Genomic DNA, 22,838 nt, shown 5'->3' with positions numbered 1-22,838 from the left:
CGGTTCGACAAAAGACACTGATAGAATAAGTAGTAGGCTTACAAAGAATAAGTCCTGGGGTCGATTTGTTCGGCTAAAGGCGGTGCTCCAGCATGGCTACAGTCAAATGACTGAAACAAGAAAAAGAAAGAGTAAGCATGGCTGGGCGGTTACGAAGGTCGTTTTGCAACCATGTAGTTCCGCGTCGCCAGTGCACGTCATTCAAAAGGCCCTAAATGGCAGAAATGCATCCGGCATACACACGTTAACATGTGCGTATGTATGTTTGTATGTATGTATGTTTGTATGTATGTATGTATGCATGAGCATATATGTATGTTTGTACGTATGTATGTATGTATATATATATTTAAATATATATATGCACTCAAGATAAGCAACAAGGATATCCAGAGGTAATGCAGTACGATGCGTTTCATGCAACTCCATTTAATTGAACAATGCAGGAGTTGCTTGAAACGATCGTACTGCATTACCCCCCCCCCCTCGCTTCGTTATATTATATATCTAATACAAGGATATAAAAGTTGTGTAAACGTCAGGAGCTGTGTTTTTGCCACTTGGAAAGAATTCCTTTTAATGTCGTGTACTGTAGGCAAAACGAAATCGTCCTCCGCCTAGCTCTGAAGTATATTGTATCTTTTAACACTACATGTTTTAAAGGGATGTTTTCCGCGCCTTTGGCGTTTAAACAACACACAAACATGAAGTATGTTGTGCAGATAATGTTTCCGCTATGGAACTGTTTCTACTGCATAATTCGAATTTATTATATTCAGTATTGTGTGAAGGCTCGTGGCATATTAGTGTGTTGAACCCACAATCTTAACGTCGTGGGTTCGATTCGTAGACCTGGTAGCGTATGACGTCCGTGAACAAGGCACTTCATTTTCCGTTGTTCCAATCTATTCAGCTGAAAATTAATATTATCCTAGGCTGGGGCAGCCCTCTTTCCCTCAAGCTGTCACATCTTCAATGTTCCATTGAGTCCAGCATGGGAAGGCGAAGAGGATGTTTATGCCTGATCGCGACTACACAGGCACCTAAAGTAATTAACAAAAGCATGGTACATCCTACCAAGACATACCCACTTGCGAGAGATGGTTTTGGCTTATATCCAGCTTTAGTTTATCTTGTCTGTTAAACCAGTTTTGAAGACAGCAAGGTAGTATTTGTGGGCGATTTTGCTGCAAGCTCTGGCATTTGACGGTCTGAGGCTAAAAGAGGACATTTTCCTAAGGTGTCGCGCAGTGGGACTGAACACAGAACCATATGGTTGGAAAGCGAACTTCTTAGCCACCCAGACATGTCTGTGCCTATAGTATGCAGCAAGGACCCCCATTTACTGGGCCGTGGTTCATTTGGTATTGGGCCGCACAGTTGCTCCTGTTCACTCAGCCGTAGAAATGAGTTGCGACGTCACTGATGCCAAGCTCTATCAGTCTTTACCTTTCCCAACATCGGTGGCGTGGAGAGGGGAGACTGGTATACATAAGCTATAGTAGAAGACACTTGCCCAAGGTGCCACGCAGTGGGACTGAACCCGGAACCATGTGGTTGGTTAGAAAGCTACTTACCACACAGCCACTCCTACGGACTTGGGCCTTGGTGGGGAGGTTTCTAGGTGCAATCCCATGCCATTCATGGCCGAAGGGGATCTTTACTTTTAACCTTAATATACGTAATAATGAAATTGTATATCATGTATTTTATTGTGTCTTTGTTATGCGCGGCATGATCAGAGTATGGAAACATTATTTAACATGAATCCTGTCCGTGGAGCAAACAAGGTTGGGAACCGCTGAAATAGAAAACATGACACTCACACAATAACTACAAGACTAATGGAATAATATAGTATGACAATGTTTATTCATAACAACAGGAAATTGAGAACAGCAAGAATAAAGGAAAGTAATTGGTCAAGAATGAAGTCAAACTGGAACATCTTAGGAATTTGGCCTCAATCGTCTCCAAATCAGCTCCGCAATTTCTCTAAGAACCGCTTCTGTATTCTATCGAGGAGAGCGCTGTGAGCAGTTCGATCAAGGCGCCGGTGACGCTGCGTTTATAAGAGGAAATATATATTTTTGTAATCATATATATATATATACACACATTGTGTGCACCTGGCGGGAAATATGTCTTCATAGGGGTAAGAATCTCTCTTCAGATATTTTCGAATTCTTAACTTAGATATTTTAAAATCCTTCCTTTTTCTTCTTTTACAAAATAAATTCCTTAACTTTTTTTCTTGCGGGCTCATATATATATATATATATATGTGTATGTGTGTGTGTGTGTGTGTGTGTGTGTGTGTATGTGTGTGTGTGTGTGTGTGTTGTTGTTGTATTTGGGGACGGTCGTGTTGCCAGTTTAGCCAATAAAATCACACGCACTATATATCTAGTGTTAATTTGCTTCAGCCTTATTTCATTTTTCACATTAATCGTATTTCGACCAGAGTTCTTTCGTCACACTTCTGTGACCTCGTCAGTGGTCCTTTGCTAAGACACACAAATAAGAAAGAAGAAAGAAGAAGTGTGACGAAAGAACTCTGGCCGAAATACGATTAATGTAAAAAATAAATAAAGCTGAAGCAAATTAACACTGGATATATAGTGCGTGTGCTTTTATTGGCTAAACTGGCAACACGACCGTCCCCAAATACAACAATATATATATATATATATATATATATATATATATATATATATATATATATATATATATATATATATATATATATATAGATAGATAGATAGATAGAAATATACATATAGATATAGATATATATATATCGATCCTGCTGACATGGAGGGAAGAACGCAGGTATTTGAGCACAAGTGCTTCTGAAGGCTGCCATATATCGCAAATCACAGAGCAGACAACGAACAGCTTTGTGAAGCAGCGAGGTCAACAAATACGCCGGCAGACACGAACCAGCTCCTTGCTCCGATAAAAAGATGAAAGCTTGCCTGGCACGGTCACTAATCCCACCACAACTTCTTGTCGAAAACCATTCCCCAGGGTACAGTTAAAAGAGGGCGGAAGGGAAGTAGACAGAGAAAATCTTGGTCTGACAACATTAAAGGCTGGACAGGTCACAGCACCGTGACCCTGCTACGCATGACAGAAAACAGAAACCATTGGCGACAGCTGAATGCAAAAACGTCTAGAGTTCCCCCGCCTCTCTCGCCCGACTGGTTACATCGGTGAAGGGAACTTGTAGATTGATGATAATACTTAATCAACATCTACACACTTTGTTTATCCCAGTGGTCCTCAATCAGGTCCTATATGGCCCCTCGGGGTCCATTTAAGATTTTGTTGTTAAAATTTTTCCACAATATACAAAACATTTGAATTTTTAAAATACAGTGCTTTATATTTAATTATAGAAATATAATAGGATTTTTTAAACATAGGGCTAAAATAGAAACCAAAGGGGTCCATAGTTTAAAAAAAAGGGGGTTGAGATCCAGTCAGCATCTGCACTCTATGTCAATCCAGTGGGCGCTGTGTCGAGTTCCCACCAATATACTAATTCTTCTTTTTTTTTTGTCTTTTACTTGTTTCAGTCATTGGACTGCGTCCATTTGGGGGCACCCCAGTACTTATCCTTTAAAGTCTGGCACTTATTCATATGGCTCTCTTTTGCTCAACCGCTAAGTAATGAGGACGTAAATAAGTCCTTACAGGTGGTGAAGGGACAAACACAAATGCAGACACATACACACGTATAAATACACACACACACACACACACACACACACACACACACACACACACACACACACACACACACATTCTACGGGCTTCCACGCAGTAGTCTCCATGTACTGAATCCGCTGACAAGGCATGATTCAGTCCGGGGACTGTATTAAATATACGTATCTAATTCAGCCAAGATATACTTCGCTATATTAGATATACGTGCAGTGGGATTGAACCTGAAAGCGCATTGTTGCAAAGCGAGCTTCTCAACCACATAGCCATATCTGTCAACGTCTTTACATTGCTTCTGTACAGCCATCACGTAGACATCATTTAGAACATCTGCACAGTGTATCTTTCTAGTCCACCTCTATACATTGCGTCTCGATATCAAGTCAACGTTCCAACGTTGTTTATCTCTGCAGTTTCACATCCAGACACAGCGTAACTGTGAAGTCAACATCGAAACACCAGGCTTAACTGTCAAGTTGACATATACCCATATTGTCTATCTCTTTCTCTTGGAGGCGCAATGGCCCAGTGGTTGGGGCAGCGGACTCACGGTCATGAGATCGCGGTTTCGATTCCCAGACCGGGCGTTATGAGTCTTTATTGAACGAAAACACCTAAAAGCTCCACGAGGCTCCAGCAGGTGACGGTGACGAACCCTTCTGTACTCTTTCTCTCACTCTTTCTTCCTGTTTCTGTTGTACCTGTATTTCAAAGGGGCCAGCCTTGTCACACACTCTGTGTCACGCTGAATTTCCCCGAGAACTACGTTAAGGGTACACGTGTCTGTGGAGTGCTCAGCCACTTGCACGTTAATTTCACGAGCAGGCTGTTCCGTTGATCGGATCAACTGGAACCCTCGTCGTCGCAACCGACGAAGTGCCACGATCTCTTTCTCTACTGTGAACATTGACGAAATGTCTTCGTAGAGAATGCTGGGTTTATACTAGGAAAAAGAAGAAGAATATATGCAGGGTTAACATGCAGTTTACTGTCGTAAAAAGGTGAAAGTAAATTGTCATTAAAAAAATGAAAGTAAATTGCAATAGAAATCGGAAGTGAAAATCATTTCGTTCTGTGGACAGTTTTTTACTTACACATACGCTAATTAGATTATTGATTTAATTTTGGTAGAGTCAAATGGCTCTTCCCCAAAAAAGGAAATGGTTCGTGTTATAGTTATAGAGTGAATCTACAGGAACAACGCCATTGCTTCCTGCCGGTTCTTTCTCAATAACTCATTAATCATCCTGGATTATTGTATCGCTCACATGTGACTTTGTTGGCTATTATGCTTCGACATGCAAGCCAATGAATAGCCTTCTCACAATGTTTGTTGCAGGCTGCAAGAACGCTAGAATGGCGCTGGGGTTTCTGAAACATTTCAGACATCACCAGAATGTAATATACATGTAGGTTCCGGCGGACGTGACGTAATGAGGAAGTACTTTATGGTTTTTTAAACTGAATTTTAAATATATATCTGTCGTCACTTCCGGTTTATACCGTCATTTACTTTCATTTTTTAAGGACAATTTACTTTCACTTTTTACGACGGTGTATTGCATGTTTGCCCATATCGTACATAGTACATACACACAGACACATATACAAAACACACACGTGCACACATACACACACATACATGCAAAAATCACACACAAACACTCACTCAGACACACACTTTCTCTCTCACACACACATAAACTCACTCGTACATGCACAACACAATACATACGAAGCACATACACATATAGCACTCACACAGACCCCCCCCCCCCCACACACACACACACAATGTTCATCTATGAACCGGACTTACTGTAAAAGCTGGGTATCTGAGGCGATAAGGATCTTTCTTCAGACACAGCGAACTGTCCCATTTCGATTCTGGAGATTTTCGCGTAGAAAACCGATTCACATTTTTGCCGTCTGCACCATCAAATTCTACCGGCTCCCTCAGCTTGACACCTACATCAAACGGATTATATATATATATAGTTTAGAATAGAGGCAGATGATGAAGGAAAAGTCCCATAAGTGGCTCGTCTGTTTTCCTATCTGTTCATTCTGTTGTCCGTAAAAAAAGTCCGTTTTTTGTGTGCTTTGTTTATGTTCTCGTTCCTTTTTTGGTCCACGTTTTTTTACGTCCTGTACCCGGATATGCATCTATATTACATGTAGATGTAGGTATGTACATATATGTATGTATACATGCATATGCTCACATATCATTTGTATTATTTATATATGTATATATATATATATATATATATATATATATATATATATATATATATATATAAATGAGAATGTGTGTCTGTCTGTCTGTCTGACTGTCTGTCTGTCTGTCTGTCTGTCTGTCTGTCTGTCTGTGTGAATCCCTAAAACTCGAGAACTACGCAACCAATTTCATTCAAACTTTACACATGCCTTACTTAGGGTTCCAGTTGTGTTTTAGTCAAAAACAATTATTAACTTCTTGCAGAGTTCGAGCACACGGCAACATAATATCTCCTCCACTATTTAAGTATTACGTGTCAAAAGTGAAACAAAAACACTCATGTCAAATACTTTCACTTTAAAAATGAAACTATTCCACTAACTGAAACAATCACATTTCGATACTGTAGTGACAGATACTTTCACAGAGAGAGAAAGAGAGAAAGAGAGAGACAGAAAGAGAGAGAGAGAGAGAGAGAGATGTATATGTATACATATACATGTATATGTACACCATTTCGATACTGTAATGACAGATACTTTCATAGAGAGAGAGAGAGAAAGAAAGAGAGAGAGAGAGAGAGAGAGAGAGAGAGAGAGAGAGAGAGATGTATATGTATACATATAGATGTACACGTATATGTATATATATATATAGATCTATACATACATGTATATGTATACATATGTGTAGATGTATATATATATATATAGATGTACATGTAATATGTACACATATATACATATATACATGCATACAGATATCTATACATATATACACCCATCACACACACACATACACATGCACACAAACACACACATTAGTCATTTGTTTTCTTATCCAAAACTACGTCAAAAGTACTGAATAGATCTTTATGAAATTTGGAAATTATATTCTTTGCATAACGGCCATAACTCCCATGAAAATTCATATATTTTTGATGTTGATGAAATTTTAACCCGAACATAACAGATGAGCATTATTTAGAAAATGATGTCACACGTTATCGAGGCTACCATTCTTTCTGGATGTGCAAAAGGGGATGACGTCTTTATTCCAAGAATTCCTCTTACTCCATCAGGAGCAGACATTCCTTTTACATTCAGAAGACTACAATTCCCCCTTCGTGTGACTTTTGCCATGTCCATAAACAAATATCAGGGTCAAACACTGTCTGTAGCTGGTCTTCTCTTGGAAGAGCCCTGCTTCTCACATGGACAACTGTATGTTGGCTGCTCAAGAGTGGGCAGCAACAAAAAACCTATTTGTATATGCTCCACAAGGGAAAACAAGGAACATAGTTTACAATGAGGTGTTATAATCACAACAGCAAGAAAGTATGTACATGATAACCTTCTTTTACGAAACTTCATTGACTTTCATATATTTATATTGATATACATATATATACGTGTGTTTGGGTGCGTGTGTGTATATACATCTCTATATATAAAGATGATGCGTAGTCTAGACGGCGTTTTTAGATTTCATTATTCTCTTTAACCCGGGCAACGCCGGGTATTTCTGCTAGTATATATATATATATATATATATACACACACACACATACAGATGGACACCCACACACATACACACATACACACATGCATGTAGTCAAAACGAGTGATGCAATGAAGGAGGGTATCTGAAATGTCCGAGGAAAGCTAAATAATAATAATAACAACAACAACAACAACAACCACCGGATGCAGTACCAGGCAGTGGCTCTCATGGCTTCTGATCTGAATTGATTGGAAGTGTTGCCATGTACATGCTTTGTCTTAGTATAAAAAGATGGGCTACAGCAAATATTCTGCTCAATACCACAGATTTTCTTGTCAGTTGTTTGACCTTAACAAGTTGAGCATGTCCCTTGGTGGCTGATGATATGTGCATCTCTGATCACGAGCAGAAGTAGTGGGGAGAGCATCATAGCCATGTGTTGAGAGGAATTCTTTGGGGTTTGAATAATTCAACTTTGGAAACATGAGTGTTTTGCTCAACATCCTTAAACAACTCTTATTCAGGGACCTTTTCAGTAAGATGGGCTACTCAACCTGAAGAAAATTCTAACTGGGCCCCACCTGCGAGGTCATGCGCTGTTTATCTCGATATGAAATTACCATGTTGCACACATATGGCTGTGATGCATGTGCCTGGTGTACCCTTATCAGATGGGTAGTCATGATGGGTATACTGGGCTTCGTATATTTTACCCCAGTGTCACTTTGATGGCATGCACTGCTCTCTCTCAATCAATAATAATAATAATAATAATAATAATCTTTTCTACTCTTGGGACAAGGTCCGAAATTTTGGGGGAGAGAGCCAGTCGATTAGATCGACCCCAATACATAACTGGTACTTAATTTATCGACCCCGAAAGGATGAAAGGCAAAGTCGACCTCGGTGAAATTTGAACTCAGAACGTAAAGACAGACGAAATACCCCTAAGCATTTCACCCGGTAGTGACGATGACGACGACGACGACGACGATATAGCAAAGATATGGCTACCCCTGGCAGGCCGTATTTGCAGGTAATGGAAAGGAGAATAGCAAAGCCGGTGGCCTTGTTGATTTGTTGCAACTGGAAGTGTCTCCGTACTACACACGGTGATGGACCATGCAGAGTGGAGAGGATGTGATTTGGCAGAAATTTTGTTTTGTGTCTACAAAATAGAGTTGGATATAAAACTGCAAACATATACGAAGGGGATTCTCGTATTGGTTTTTTTTTGGGGGGGGGGGCAGGAGTACATCATGTCAGAGAAGGGGAGAGAAGGAAGGTTTCGTAAAAGTTGGTAGAAATCCTTTTAGTAGAACATGCACCACACACACACACACACACACACACACACAAACACACACACAAAGACAAACACACTCACACATACTAGTGCGTGCATATAACATACGCACGCATGAGTATTAATACACATAAAACGAAAAGATAAATAGAAACATAGATAGATCGATAGATAGATCGATAGATAGATAGATAGATAGATAGATAGATAGACAACAGACAGAATGGTTGGTAGATAGGTAGGTAGGTAGGTAGGTAGGTAGGTAGAAGCCAGATAAATAGATGGCTAGATAGACAGACAGAAAGACAGACAGATAGATAGATAGATAGATAGATAGATAGATAGATAGATAGATAGATAGATAGATAGATAAAGACAGGCACATAGATAGGTAATTAGATGAATAGATAAATAGATAGACATACATACAGACAAACAGACATACATACGTAATACATACAGACAGACAGATAAATAGACAAGCAGAAAAAAACTTAGATGAATAGATATAGATAGATATATAGATAAACAGGCAGAGAAACATAGATAAATAGACGGAAAGACTGATTGATAGGTAAATAGAGGGATAGAAGGATAGAGTCGATCGATCGATCGATTGAGAGAGAGAGAGAGAGAGAGAGAGAGAGAGAGAGAGGCAGACAGATAGATAGATAGATAGATAGACAGATAGATAGATTGTTAGTAGATAAAGAGATAGATAGACATAATAAGCAATGAAAGTCACGCACGCTGGCCGCTATAAATACGATCAGCTGCTGGTTTTGTGTTAGGTTCCCGCTGTCGGCACGACGTCACGAATTCCGGAAGTTGAAGATCTTTGATTGGCGGAAGCTGGAATGATAAATGAAGGCCGAGTTTTCTTGAATGCAAATCAATAAACAGTATTGAGAGGTGAGAAAACAATACATTTCTCGGTGATTATCGCTAAAAGTACGCCATTTTGTTTCAAAGCTCAGTTTGTTTGGCGCCTATAGTTTCTAAAGAAAGAAAAAAAAGAAAACCGAGTATTTAATGAGTGAGCTTGATACAGAGGTGTGGATAGATAAAGGAAAAGTACAAATTATAAGCGATAAAAGATTTACTAATAGAAACAAACACAAAAAACAAAAAAAATCTCCCCTCAAAAACAATGCATGTAAAGTGATAATGAAATATTTTTTATGAATTCAAAAATAGCGTTGCGGCTTTCTATAACAGCAGCAGTAGCAGCAGCAGCAGCAACAACAACAGCAGCAGCAGCAGCAGCAGTAGTAGTAGTAGTAGTAGTAGTAGTAGTAGTAGTAGTAGTAGTTGGAGTAGTAGTAGTAGTTGGAGTAGCGGTGGTGGTAGTAGTGACGCACTACCACTCTTAATGGTTCCTAATTTTGGCACAATTCGTGCAGCTTTGAGGGGAGGGGTTATCTATCGATACTGCCGAGTTCGCTACTTTAATGGTACTTTATTTTATCGACCTTCAGATGACGATGAAGGGCAAAGTTGACCTCCGTGGGAATTAAGTTCAGAATGTATGATGATGATGATGATGATGATGACGGATATGGGTATGTATGTTTATGTGTGAATGGTTTAGTATGGCCATATTTAGCTGAGCTCTCAGCTTGTGATTGTGGAAGGTCGTAGCGTTTATAATCACGGTGAAGCCTGTAGATGAACGATCAAGTATTTTCTCTCGTGTGGGCACGAGCAATATATCAGAAGCATCCCTTGATAAGAAAATGATAAGATTAGTGTGACAGACTAAATAAGATTAAAGATGATTGGACAAACATTCAGAATGAATGATGGTGTGTCTTACATCTCTATGGTCATGTGGTTTTGGATTCGTGTAACATCTGACTGGGAGTTTACCGAATCTGACAGCAAGCTTTCTGGCTGTGTTGGGCCGCAGGATTTTGAATCGAAGAACGAAATTGCTTTTGTTCTCACTGGACGCAGGACAACGCTGCATTAGTTCAGGCAAGTTGGGTTCTTTGAAGTGTTGATGGGTCGTTGGTTTGGTGTAAAGGTGTGTTGCACTCTGAGATTTCTGTCTGCTTCTGTAACGATTACATAACAATTAGTTATGCATGTATATACGAGCAGAGCTGTGTAGTTCGCTTTGTATCTACGTGGTAAAATATCAAGGTGATGAAAGAATTACATGGAAGCAAACTGTGATTTTTATATTTCAATCAATAGGGACAAAAGCAAAAAAAAAAAGAAAAGAAAAGAAAAAAAAAGAAAAAAGGCACAAATATATTTTGGGAGTTAGAAATGGTACTTGTCTTCAGCCTTTTAGTTAATTTTTTTATGGTCCCTGCATTCGTGGTTCTCCGTCGGTTACGGATCAACTGGGTTCCAGTTGATCTGATCAACGGAACGGTTTGCTCGTGAAATTAACGTGCAAGTGGCTGAGCACTTCCACAGATGCGCCTGCCTCTAACGTAGTTCTCAGGGCGATTCAGCGTGACACAGAATGTGACAGGGCTGGCCCCTTTTAAATACAGCTACTACGCGTTTTTACCAGTTGATTGGACGGGAGCAAAGTGAAATAAAATGTCTTGTTCAAGTACACAACGCACTGCTGGGTATCGAACTCGCAGCCATACGATCATTAGCCTAATACCTTAACCACTAAGCCACGTGCCTTCACGTGATCCCTGAATTAAATATGCTCAGACTAACTCAGATAATATTTATCACGCGGAAGACGGCAAGATGGCAGAAACGTTAGCACGCCGGGCGAGATGCTTAGCGGTATTTCGTCTGCCGTTACGTTCTGAGTTCAACTTACGCCGAGGTCGACTTTGCCTTTCAGGGTCGATAAATTAAGTACCAGTTGCGTACTGAGGTCGATCTAATCGAGTGGACCCCTCCCCCCAAATTTCGGGCCTTGTGACTAGAGTAGAAAAGAATATTTTTCACACGGATTTTTTTTAGAGGTCGCTGGATTTGCAAACCGTCTTCTTTTATTTTCTTTTACGTGATTGGACTGTGGCCAAGCTGGGGCACCGCCTTGAAGAGTTTTAGTGGAACAAATCCACACCAGTACATATTCTTCTTCTTAAATCTATGTATGTTCCTCTGTGTGTGCGTGCGTGCGTGTGCGTGTATGTGTGTGTATGTATATATGTTTGTGTGTGCGCGCGCGTGTGCGTTTTTGTGTGAGTGCGTGTGTGTGTATGTATACGTTCGCGCACACGTGTGTGTGTATACGTTCTTGCGCGCGTGTATGCGTATATGTGTATGTGTTTGCGCGTGTGTCTGAGTGCGCGCGCGAGTGTTGCCTCTTCTTAATTTTGAGTTAATTTTCACCGGTCCCCTGCTTGGTAGCAAGGCTGTGAAAGAAAGCATCTTGTTTTGTTCTTCATCCTTTAAATCTTAAGGTCTTGCAGATTTTAATTGTTCTAGGTACCGTGATCATTTGTAGCGTATGAGCTAAGGGCTTGCATTCTCTCCTCAAGAACACAAATTCAGCCATACATTGCTCTGTATCCTGTTGTTCCAATAATAAGGGGTAAGATTTTGCAAATCCAATTTGAGATTTGCAAACTTCTTATCAAGGTCCATAGACCAGTGGTTCCCAAACATTTTAGAGACACGACCCACTATTTATGACACCAGTTTATGGCGACCCACTTAACTCTACGGGGTAAAAACTGACTTTTCCTTTTTACGATTACGTACGAATAAATAACTTGCGAAAATGACCACCTCTGATTTGTTAAGTTCGTGAAAAAAGCCTACAGCTTGATAAAACAACCAGTCTGGTATTGAAAACATGAGTCTTGAACTATCTCGATAGACAGCAGTTAATCAAAGCTAATTTATATAACTTTTTGCGACCCACTTGGATTCCGTTCGCGATCCATCAGTGAGTCGCGACTCATAGTTTGGGAACCACTGCCATAGACGATTATTTCTCCCATATTTTTCTAACCACTCCGATGTCCAGAGGGCAAATGATTTCGACAACGGATCATATTTTGTCACTTGGTCCTCCACAAAAAAATATTTCGCCGGTTGTATTTTAATGTGGTGAGTGTTTTAATTTTTAGTTCCATCAATATTTTTTTGACATATTATTCTCAATGGAGTCGACTGTGTTGAATTTTGTTTACGTGTGTATGTATTTATGTATGTAAGCAATCTGTGAATGCACTTTTGTGTGTACGGTTAAACAAGAATGAAAAGATTTATCCGTATATAGCTGTGTGTGTGTGTGTGTGTGTGTGTGTGTGTGTGTGTGTGTGTATGTATATAAATATATATATATATATATATATATATATATATATATATATATATATATATATATATATATATATGCGTGTGTGAGTATGTGTGGGTACGTGTATATGTGTGTGAGTGTGAGCGTGTGTGTGAGAGAGTGAGAGTGAGAGTGAGAGACAAAATGTGTGTGAGAGAGAGCGTGAGAGAGAGCGTGTGAGAGAGAGAGAGACAGAGAGAGAGTGTGTGTGTGTGTGTATGTGTGTTCAGAAATGAAATAGAGGTGCATTAAGAGGTGAGGAAAGAGAGAGGTGTGTGAAGAGCAAAAACATAGAGAAGGAGAAATGCAGCTGAATGTTTTGACTAAATGGAAAGAGCAGACGACATGTCACGAGACCAACACACAAGAGGAAAACCAAACATGTTTTTTATGTATTACGTATGTTTTATATGTCACAGATGCTATTATTAATTAGACATATTTAAGATTAGCATTATCTTTCATATTTTACTTGTTTCAGTCACTGGACTACGGCCATGCTGGGGCACCGCCTTGGCGGGTTTTAGTCGAATATAATGAAATTTTAAAGTTTGGTACTTGAACTATTGGCCACTTTTGCCGAATCGCTCAGTTACGAGGATGCAAACAAACTAACGTCGGTTGTCAAACAATGGGAGAGAGGACAAATACTAACACACACACACACACATAAATGTATACATATATATATATATATATATATAGATATATATATATATATATATATATACGACGGGCTTCCTCACAGTTTCCGTTAAACAGACTCACTCACAGGGTATCGGTCAGCTCGGGTCTATAGTAGAAGTCACTTGCTCAAGGGGACGGAACTCAAAAACATGTGGCTGTAAAGCAAGTATCTTAACCGCACAGCTGCATCTAGGAAAGAAATTCAAAATAGTGTCGTCCTTCTTTTGGACAGCGCTCACACTCACGCACATTTACATATAGAAAGAGAGAGAGAGAGAGAGAGTGTGTGTGTGTATAGCAGTCTGTATAAGATTCTCTCTCTCTCTCTGTCTTTTTTTGTGGGGGAAGGGACATCTCTAATTCTTTTTGTCATGTGTGTGTTTGTGTGCGTGTAATTGTGTACTTTTATCTTATACACATACCTATACACACACACGAGCGCATTTATATAAACGTGTGTATGAATAAATTCACATTTATGTATGCAGAGAGAGAGAGAGAGAGAGAGAGAGAGAGAGAGAGAGAGAGAGAGAGAGAGAGAGAGAGAGAGAGAGAGAGCGAGAGCGAGAGAGAAATGCGTAAATATTCTAAAAAACGGGTTGATTACAGAATCCCGCGTATGAATACATCAGAATTTAATTTACGACGAACTCACCGGACAACCAAAGGAATTCCACGCATGCATGCACCAGTATTACTTCTGAGAGAAAAATCTAGGGGAGGCACATCCCAAAGACTGCAGGCAAGCCTATCGTGTTTCTGCGGCCAGCAGAGGGCGCTTCGCTGGTGAGAAAGCTCCATGCTTGCACTGAATTCATTTTGCGCGCAAAATCCGAAGTCAGGCGTACTGTAACAAATGGCCAGGTTGTTGTGACATTGTGAGATTGCAACAGTCCCGTTGTTCCTGCTGTTTGTCTGGCTTGCTGTGTGCACTGACATAGTCTGAAAATGTAGGGTATACGAATGAAAATTGACCTCAACACTGTACATAATGACTTTTTGCAAGAGAGAAAAGAAGTTTTACACTCACACACAAACACACACAGAGTAATCCCTCGACTATCGCGGGTTTTACGTTCCAAAAGCCCCCCACAATAGGTGAAAATCTGTAAAGTAGAAACAGTACTGTACGGTATATATATATTTTTCTATTTTTATAATTTGTATATATTTATTTTATTATAAATGCAAAACAACACCGCGGTGGAATCGACGTAAGCTTAAATAATAAACAGCAATAGGTGAACCGCGATATGGGAGGGATTACTGTTGCAAATATGTGTGCGTACATATAGACAGGGGTTGGACAAAATAATGGAAACACCTTATTAAAAGAAAGTTTTATTTTATATGGAGTCGGTCCATTTTTGACATCAATCACAGCTTGAATACGTCGAGGAATTTATTTGTACACGTTCTGAATTTTGAACCATTCGTCAAGTAAAATCTTGCTTTAGTTCTTTCAGTGATAATGGCGGTGGGAAGCGGTTCCTCACTTGCTACTCTGAAAAGCACAATAAATGCTCGATTGTAGGGACCAATCCGAAGAGTTTGCTTCATTTCTTTGTTCTTCATAGTAGTTTTAAATGAAACCAGTGCAGTGACTCGGTGCATTATCGTCTTGAAAGACAGGGTTGCTATCGAAGAACAATGTTTATAACATCCGACGGATATGGTCAACCAAAATACTCAGAAAATCCTTGGCGTTAATTGAACAATTAAAGGCCCAAGATAGTTCCATGATATGGCTGCCTAAATAATCACAGAGCCACCTCCATGCATCTCGGTTGGAGCCACACAGAGTTTAAGTTTTCTTTGGGATGTCTCTAGACATACACACACTCCGCTTCGAAAAGGGTAAAGGAGTGAGTGATGATTTATCAGACGTGACATACTTCCATTGAACCATTGACCACTTCTGATAGCCTAGACGCCATTTCCCTCACTTATCAATGTTGATGGGAGACAGCAGAGGTTTAGTAATTGCAGCCTTGTCATGATGTCCAGTTTTATGGAGCTCACGATGAATCGTTTTGGTTGACATAGGGTTGGTAAAGCGTTGGTTTAGCTCTGTTGTCACTCTTGCTGCCATAGTTCGATGGTTTTTAGACACAATATGTCTCGCTATTCTATAATGTCCCTTTTTCTCTCTCTGAGTTTTGCCTTCCGTCCAGAATTATGCATGTCGGAACTGGTTTTCACTTTGGTTTTGGAAAGCCAACACGATTTTAGAGATTGTATCTCTCGAAACATTAAACAATCCAGCAGCTTTAGTGGCTAAAACTCTAACCATTCACGTTCCAACAATTTATCCTTTTTGGAAATCAGGTGTATCAAGCATTTTGATTTATTTAAATAGGAATATCTGAAAGAAAAAGGAAAAAAAGATCTGGGCTATAACATGAAGTGCAAGGCATACATAATACATACGAACACATAAATACAAACTAGAACAGTTCTGAATTTGTCATGTTGCCAATAGAAAAAAATATCAGTCAAATAAGAAGTGGCGGTTTTATTAATTCGTCCTGCATATGTTAATCGGTCACCAAGGAAACTCAGGAACCGAGAGCCACTTGTGTCGCCTTTGGTACTTTACACCATAATGTTCGTTTTGGTTCATTTTGCAGGGTGATTCCCAAGCAGACAAAATACCGCCTCTCTCGTTGCAAGTTCGAGCTACGTTGAAGTGTCAACTATCTAACGAGTGCGCATGTGCAAGGGACAGACTGAAGTTTAAATCGACAAAAACCGGACGGACTCTTTTGGCCAAACCAGTTTATGAAATTTTGTGTGGAACTAGAAACTGTTGAAACGAATTCGAAGAGATTATCATCTATTGTTAGGTTGGTGCTTCTTATCACATACGCACGCACAGACACACATACATACACATACCTGCAAACATGCACATACATGTGCACACACACTCACATTTATACATGCATGCATATATATATATTTCTATCAGTGAATCTCGAAGCACATAAAGTTATTAGTATGTAAATATTGGGGCTAAAAGCACTATTTGGATATAAAAGGTCGAAGTCTGCTACTATTTATAGCTTTGTGTACTTCGAGGTTCACTGTGCCCCCTCCCACTCCATGCATGTATCTATGTATGTATGTATTGTGTATATGTATTGTATGTATGTGTGTATGTATGTATGTGTATGCATGTGTGTATGTATATATGCATGTATATGTATGTATGTATGTATGTATGTATGTATGTATGTATGTGTGTATGTATGTGTGTATGTATGTATATATGCATGTATTGTATGTATGTACGTACGTACGTACGTATGCATATATGTATATATATATATATATATATATATATATATATATATATATATATATATATATATATAAATGTATGTATTTATGTATGTCCAGTTCCCTGTAGCTACTGTAATCGTTGAGTGTATAAACAGATTATCTGCTTGTTTCTCTGCAATTGGTCAAATTGCTGTAGACGCCCCTGATGAGAATCCAATAAGGTTCCGAAATCGCTTAGGGTTCTTTTATTCTTTTACTTGTTTCAGTCATTTGGCTGCGGCCATTCGAACAAACCGACCCCATTCTTTGTAAGCCTACTACTTGTTCTATCCGTCAGTTGTTGCCGAACCGCTAAGTTACGGGGTACGTTAACACACCAACATCGGTTGTCAAGCGATGGTGGTGGTGGTGAGGGACAAACACAGACACAAACATATACATATATACGACGGGCTTCTTTCAGTTTTCCGTCTACCAAATCCACTCAGAAAGCTTTGGTCGGCCCAAGGCTATAGCAGAAGACACTTACCTAAAGTGCCACGCTGTGGGACTGAACCCAGAACCATATAATTGGAAAGCAAGCTTCTTTATTTCATTTAGATTAGCCACAAGGGCTGTACATAGAATGGCAGGAAGCCTGGGCTGGACAAGTTCATTAATGAGAAATGAGAAAAGGACATGGATGAAAGAAAATGAGAGGGGCACCAGCGCCCACCGACTGGCAACCCCTCGAGCTTCTTGCCACACAGCCACACCTGAGAAACAACTAAATTAGCCGTTTATATACCTTCTATATAGGTTATATATATGTGTGTGTGTGTGTGTGTGTGTGTGTGTGTGTGTGTGTGTGTGTGTGTATGTATGTATGTATATATGTATGTATATATGTATGTATGTATAACGCAGCATTCAACGATGAACAACATGAGCTTACCTATAAAATCGAACCAAATCAGTGACGTACTGTGCACAAAAATCTGGAATAGGTTGGAACAGGTCGGGCCAGACGATGTGTTGTAACCACGCGACACCGAATCTTCTTTGTTGGTTGGCAACGGTGAGTGGATACAATGACACTTGTCTGTGATTGTCAGTTTTATGGGACGACTAAGAGATATCACAGAGAGTTTGCTAGGGTGGTGGTAGTAGTAGTAGTAGTAGTAGCAGTAGCGGTGGTGGTTGTGGTGGTGGTGGTGACTGAGAGCTACTCGCGATATTGTCTGCCATGGCGAAATCCCTTTTGAAACTCAGACGTAGTTTGTGTCTCAGCCCAAACATGTGTGGTGATGTGGGGGCGCGTGGGCGCGTGGGCTAGTGGCTAGAGTATTGCACTCACTATCTCGAGATGGTGGTTTCGATCCCTGGACAGGGTGTTGCGTTGTGTCCTTGAGCTTAATTTCACATTGCTCTGCGATTACTTCAACATCTCATGTATGGTGCATCGTGTACAAGGAATCTTTTCTACTCTAGGCACAAGGTCCGAAATTTTGGGGGAGGGGATCAGTCGATTAGATCGACCCCAGTACGCAATTGATACTTAATTTATCGACCCCGAAAGGATAAAAGGCAAAGTCGACCTCGGTGGGAATTTGAACTCAGAACATAAAGACAGACCCCTAAGCATTTCGCCCGGCGTGCTAACGTTTCTGCCAACTCGCCGCCTTGCACGTGTACTGCGGATTTCCTTCCGTTCGTACTTCAAGACAAAAATTCGTACGAGTCTCGGCTCGTACAGCAAATTACTCGTACAATAGGGTACTTGTACTGCAAGGTTCTACTGTACTTATTTTATCGACTCCGAAAAGGATGGAAGGCAAAGTCGACCTCGGTGGAATTTGAACTCAGAACGTAAAGACGGACGAAATGCCGCTAAGTATTTCGCCCAGTGTGCTAACGATTCTGCCAAGCTCGCCACCTTTGATGTAGTAAATGTTAATAGCCAAGTTAAAGAACTCCATTCTGCCTAGCCTTGAAGATACAACTGGTCCTCCGTCGGTTACGAAGACGAGGGATCCAGTTGGTACGATCAATAGAACAGCTTGATCGTGAAATTAACGTTCATGTGGCTGAGCACTCCACAGACACGTAGTTCTCAGGGAGATTCGACATGACACAGAATGTGACAAGGTTGGTCCTTTGAGATATATGTACTACTCATTTTTGGCAGCTGCGTTGACTGGAGCAACGTGAAATAAAGTGTCTTGCTCAAGGACAACGCATCGCCGGGAATTGAACTCGCGACCTTACGCTCGTGAACCGAATGCCCCTCACCACCAAGCCATGTGTCTTCGGCGCTGAAGATACCTCTATGCTAACAGATTATATGGCCAGTATTAAATTGAAAGAATACATACATCCGCCGTATTTCGAATCTGTTTCTCTTTACTTATTAAATTACAAAAGCCAGCAAGCTGGTAGAATCATTAGAATCATTAAAATGCTGCTAAGCATTTAGTGGAGGCGCAATGGCCCAATGGTTAGGGCAGCGGACTCGCGGTCATAGGATCGCAATTTCGATTCCCAGACCGGGCGTTGTGAGTGTTTATTGAGCGAAAACACCTTAAGCTCCACGAGTCTCCGGCAGGGGATGGTGACGAACCCTGCTGTACTCTTTCACCACAACTTTCTCTCACTCTTACTTCCTGTTTCTTTTGTACTTGTAATTCAAAGGGCCAGCCTTGTCACACTGTGTCACGCTGAATATCCCCGAGAACTACGTTAAGGGTACATGTGTCTGTGGAGTGCTCAGCCACTTGCATGTTAATTTCACGAGCAGGCTGTTCCGTTGATCGGATCAACTGGAACCCACGACGTCGTAAGCGACGGAGTGCCAACAACATTAAATTATGAAAATGATTGAGCAGGGGATATCAGAGCATATTCCACCTGATGGTAGCAAGTAGGCGTTTCCTATTGTAGGCGAGGATTTACGCATCTGTGATGATTATAAGGTAAATGTTAATCACAAGTTTTGTTTGGGCTTTTATCCAACTTTAAATACCGAATCGTTCGCTGGAATGAAATTTTTTGCAAAATTCCATCTCCGAAGAGTAGTAACTGTTCTCTACGAAATACTCATAAAAATTCAGGGAAATGTTATCACCTTAGTATGAAAGATGCTATTTTACGAGTACAGATATATTCAAGCCAACACATAATTTCTAAAAACACGATGTTAAAAATACGCTCTCTAGACAGGAGCTTTCTGTGCTTAATTAATTAGAATTTGGACACACAAACTTTTGGAGATTGTCATAAGAGACTGTCTCTGCATACTTATGTAGAAAGGTTGGACTTACAAACACTTCTTGTTACATAAGCCATAGAAACAGTATTGAACGAGTGACTAGCTCTTCGGACACTTATACAAAGTGACTTCGTTCCTTTGTCACTTCTTGGTCGATTTATGTACCAACAACTGCTGTATATTGTATGGTTCAACAGCAACTGAAGAGGCGAATAGTCCCCGAAACATCCATATCTCCCGAGAGACAACGTGTGGTAAATATTCTATATTTTCTTCAAGGAGGTTTATTCTTCTCATTTATTTAATTCACATGCCTGAAGAAAACCCGATCTTTCAGGCAAGCATGGCAGAGAGAACGCTAACAAAGGAAGAGGCTGGGGTATTTTCGATGTATCAACCCACTACTTCCTCTTTCTTGGGATACTTTAACTACATTTTTCTTCTGCTCTCTCTCTCTCTCTCTCTCTCTCTCTCTCCACAACCAATCTCTTTTCTCTCATTGAATCCAGCGATTAACCCCCGCTTGATCTTCATCTTTCTTACTTCTATTCACATCCCCTTCCTCTATTTCCTACAATGTCCCTTCCCCTCAACATCTCCAGATTCTTATTGCCCTCATCTCTTTCTCTTTCGCGTCCCTTTAACATTAGATAGTGATGGAACCCATGTACACTCACCCCATCGCCCTTCTATTCTGTTCCTCTCTCTCTCACACACCTTTGTCATCGTTTCAACGTCTACTTTTCCATGCTCCCTTGTGTCAATCAGTGAAGGTGCGTGGCTCAGTGGTTGGAGTATTTGACCCACGATCATAAGGCCTTGAGTTCAATTCTCAGCAGTGCAAGACGCTTTAGTTCACATTCCCCCAGTCCACTCAACTGGCAAAAATGAGTTGTACCTGTAATTCAAAAGGGCCAGCCCTGTCACTTATTTCTTTATTGCCGACAAGGGGCTAAACATAGAGGGGACAAACAAGGGGATTAAGTCAATTACATCGACCCCAGGCCGTAACTGGTACTTAATTTATTGACCCTGTAAGGATGAAAGGTAAAGTCGACCTCGGCAGAATTTGAACTCAGAACGTAAAGACAGACGAAATACCGCTAAACATTTCGCCCAGTGTGCTAACGTTTTTGCCAGCTCACCACCTTAACTTGTCACTTTCTGTGTCACACTGTATCTTCCTGAGAACTACGTTAAGAGTACGTGTATCCATAGAATGCTCAGTCACGTGCGTGTTAATTTCACGAGCAGGCTGCTGTTCCATTGATCAGATCAACTGGAACCCCCAACTTCGTAACCAACAGAGTGTCAGTTGGGTCAGTCATGTTTATTTCAGCAGATTCTATACAGCCAGATGTCCTTCCCGTCAGCAACCCTCACCTGTTTCCAAGAAGGGTTATATTTCCCCCCATAGCCAGCCAGGTTTTTGTGGAATATTGGAAATAAATGACACAGTGACAATCATTTACAACTATCACACAATGTCAAGACAAGGAGACACAAACACACAACAGGTTTCTTTCAGTTTCTATCTACCAAATGCAATTACAAGGCTTTGGTTGGCCCAGGGCTACAGTAGAGAACACTGCTCAAATGTGCCACAAAGTGGGACTAAACCTGAAACCATGTGGTTTCAAAGCAAACTTCTTAACCACATAGCCATGTCTGTTCCTATCATATTTCACCTTTTCATCACCTCATTTCAAATCAACCCCTGTCTCTTTCTCTCACCCATTTCTTTCAGTGGGGTGGGTTTATGGTCTTACCTTTTACAAAACGGTCTTCACTATTGCTGGGGCCACAAAAACAAATATCCTGTAAAGTAGAAAGCCATCTCGCTGTGGAAATCCTACGAAAACTGCAGCATTGGATCCTGTTGAATCTTTCAACTCTTGGCAGCATAGAAAATGGGAAGTAAAATGATGATGATGATGATAATGGCAAGTTGTATGGCAAGCTCACTAGAGCCAGTGGCATGATAAAGGTACCCTGCACGTGCTGTAAAGTGATTTGTCATTAGGAAGGGCATCCAACCAGAGAAACCATGTCAAAGTAAAGATTGGAGTTTGATGCAGCCCTTTGGATTCATTGGATCCTGTCAACCCACACCAGCATAGAGCATGGATATTATATGATGATGATGATGTCTGGATGGCAGAGGAGATAGTGATCGCTGAAAAGCTTTGGATCAAAAATCTGCTACTAGGTGCAGAGGTGGCTGTGTGGTAAGTAGCTTGCTGACCAACCACATGATTTTGGGTTCAGTCCCACTGCATGGCACTTTGTGCAAGTGTCTTCTACTATAGCCTCGGGCCGACCAAAGCCTTGTGAGTGGATTTGGTAGACGGACACTGAAAGAAGCTCGTCATATATATTTATATATGTATGTGTGTATGTATATGTTTGTGTGTGTTTGTCCCCACCAACATTGCTTGACAACTGATGCAGGTGTGTTTATGTCCCCATAACTTAGCAGTTCTGCAAAAAAGACTGATAGAATAAGTACTAGGCTTACAAAGACCTGAGGTCGATTTGCTCGATTAAAGGCTCCAGCATGGCCGCAGTCAAAATAACTGAAACAAGTAAA

The 22,838-nt window shown here is 40.5% G+C and overlaps 1 long non-coding RNA gene across 1 annotated transcript; it reads right to left on the bottom strand.

The window, feature by feature from the left end:
- Window positions 1–1,850: 1,850 nt before the first annotated feature.
- Window positions 1,851–19,238, bottom strand: LOC106867895 (putative uncharacterized protein C7orf78). Its single transcript, XR_016243245.1, has 6 exons — window positions 17,936–19,238; window positions 14,372–14,658; window positions 10,576–10,816; window positions 9,509–9,611; window positions 5,549–5,697; window positions 1,851–2,062 (listed from the first exon to the last, which is right to left on the bottom strand). It is a non-coding gene; the product is annotated as a putative uncharacterized protein C7orf78 (long non-coding RNA).
- Window positions 19,239–22,838: the final 3,600 nt, after the last annotated feature.

The sequence above is a fragment of the Octopus bimaculoides genome, chromosome 9, assembly GCF_046866305.1.
Source record: "Octopus bimaculoides isolate indiv1 chromosome 9, ASM4686630v1, whole genome shotgun sequence".
Lineage (NCBI taxonomy): Eukaryota > Metazoa > Mollusca > Cephalopoda > Octopoda > Octopodidae > Octopus > Octopus bimaculoides.
This window is presented reverse-complemented; position numbering and strand designations above follow the sequence as displayed.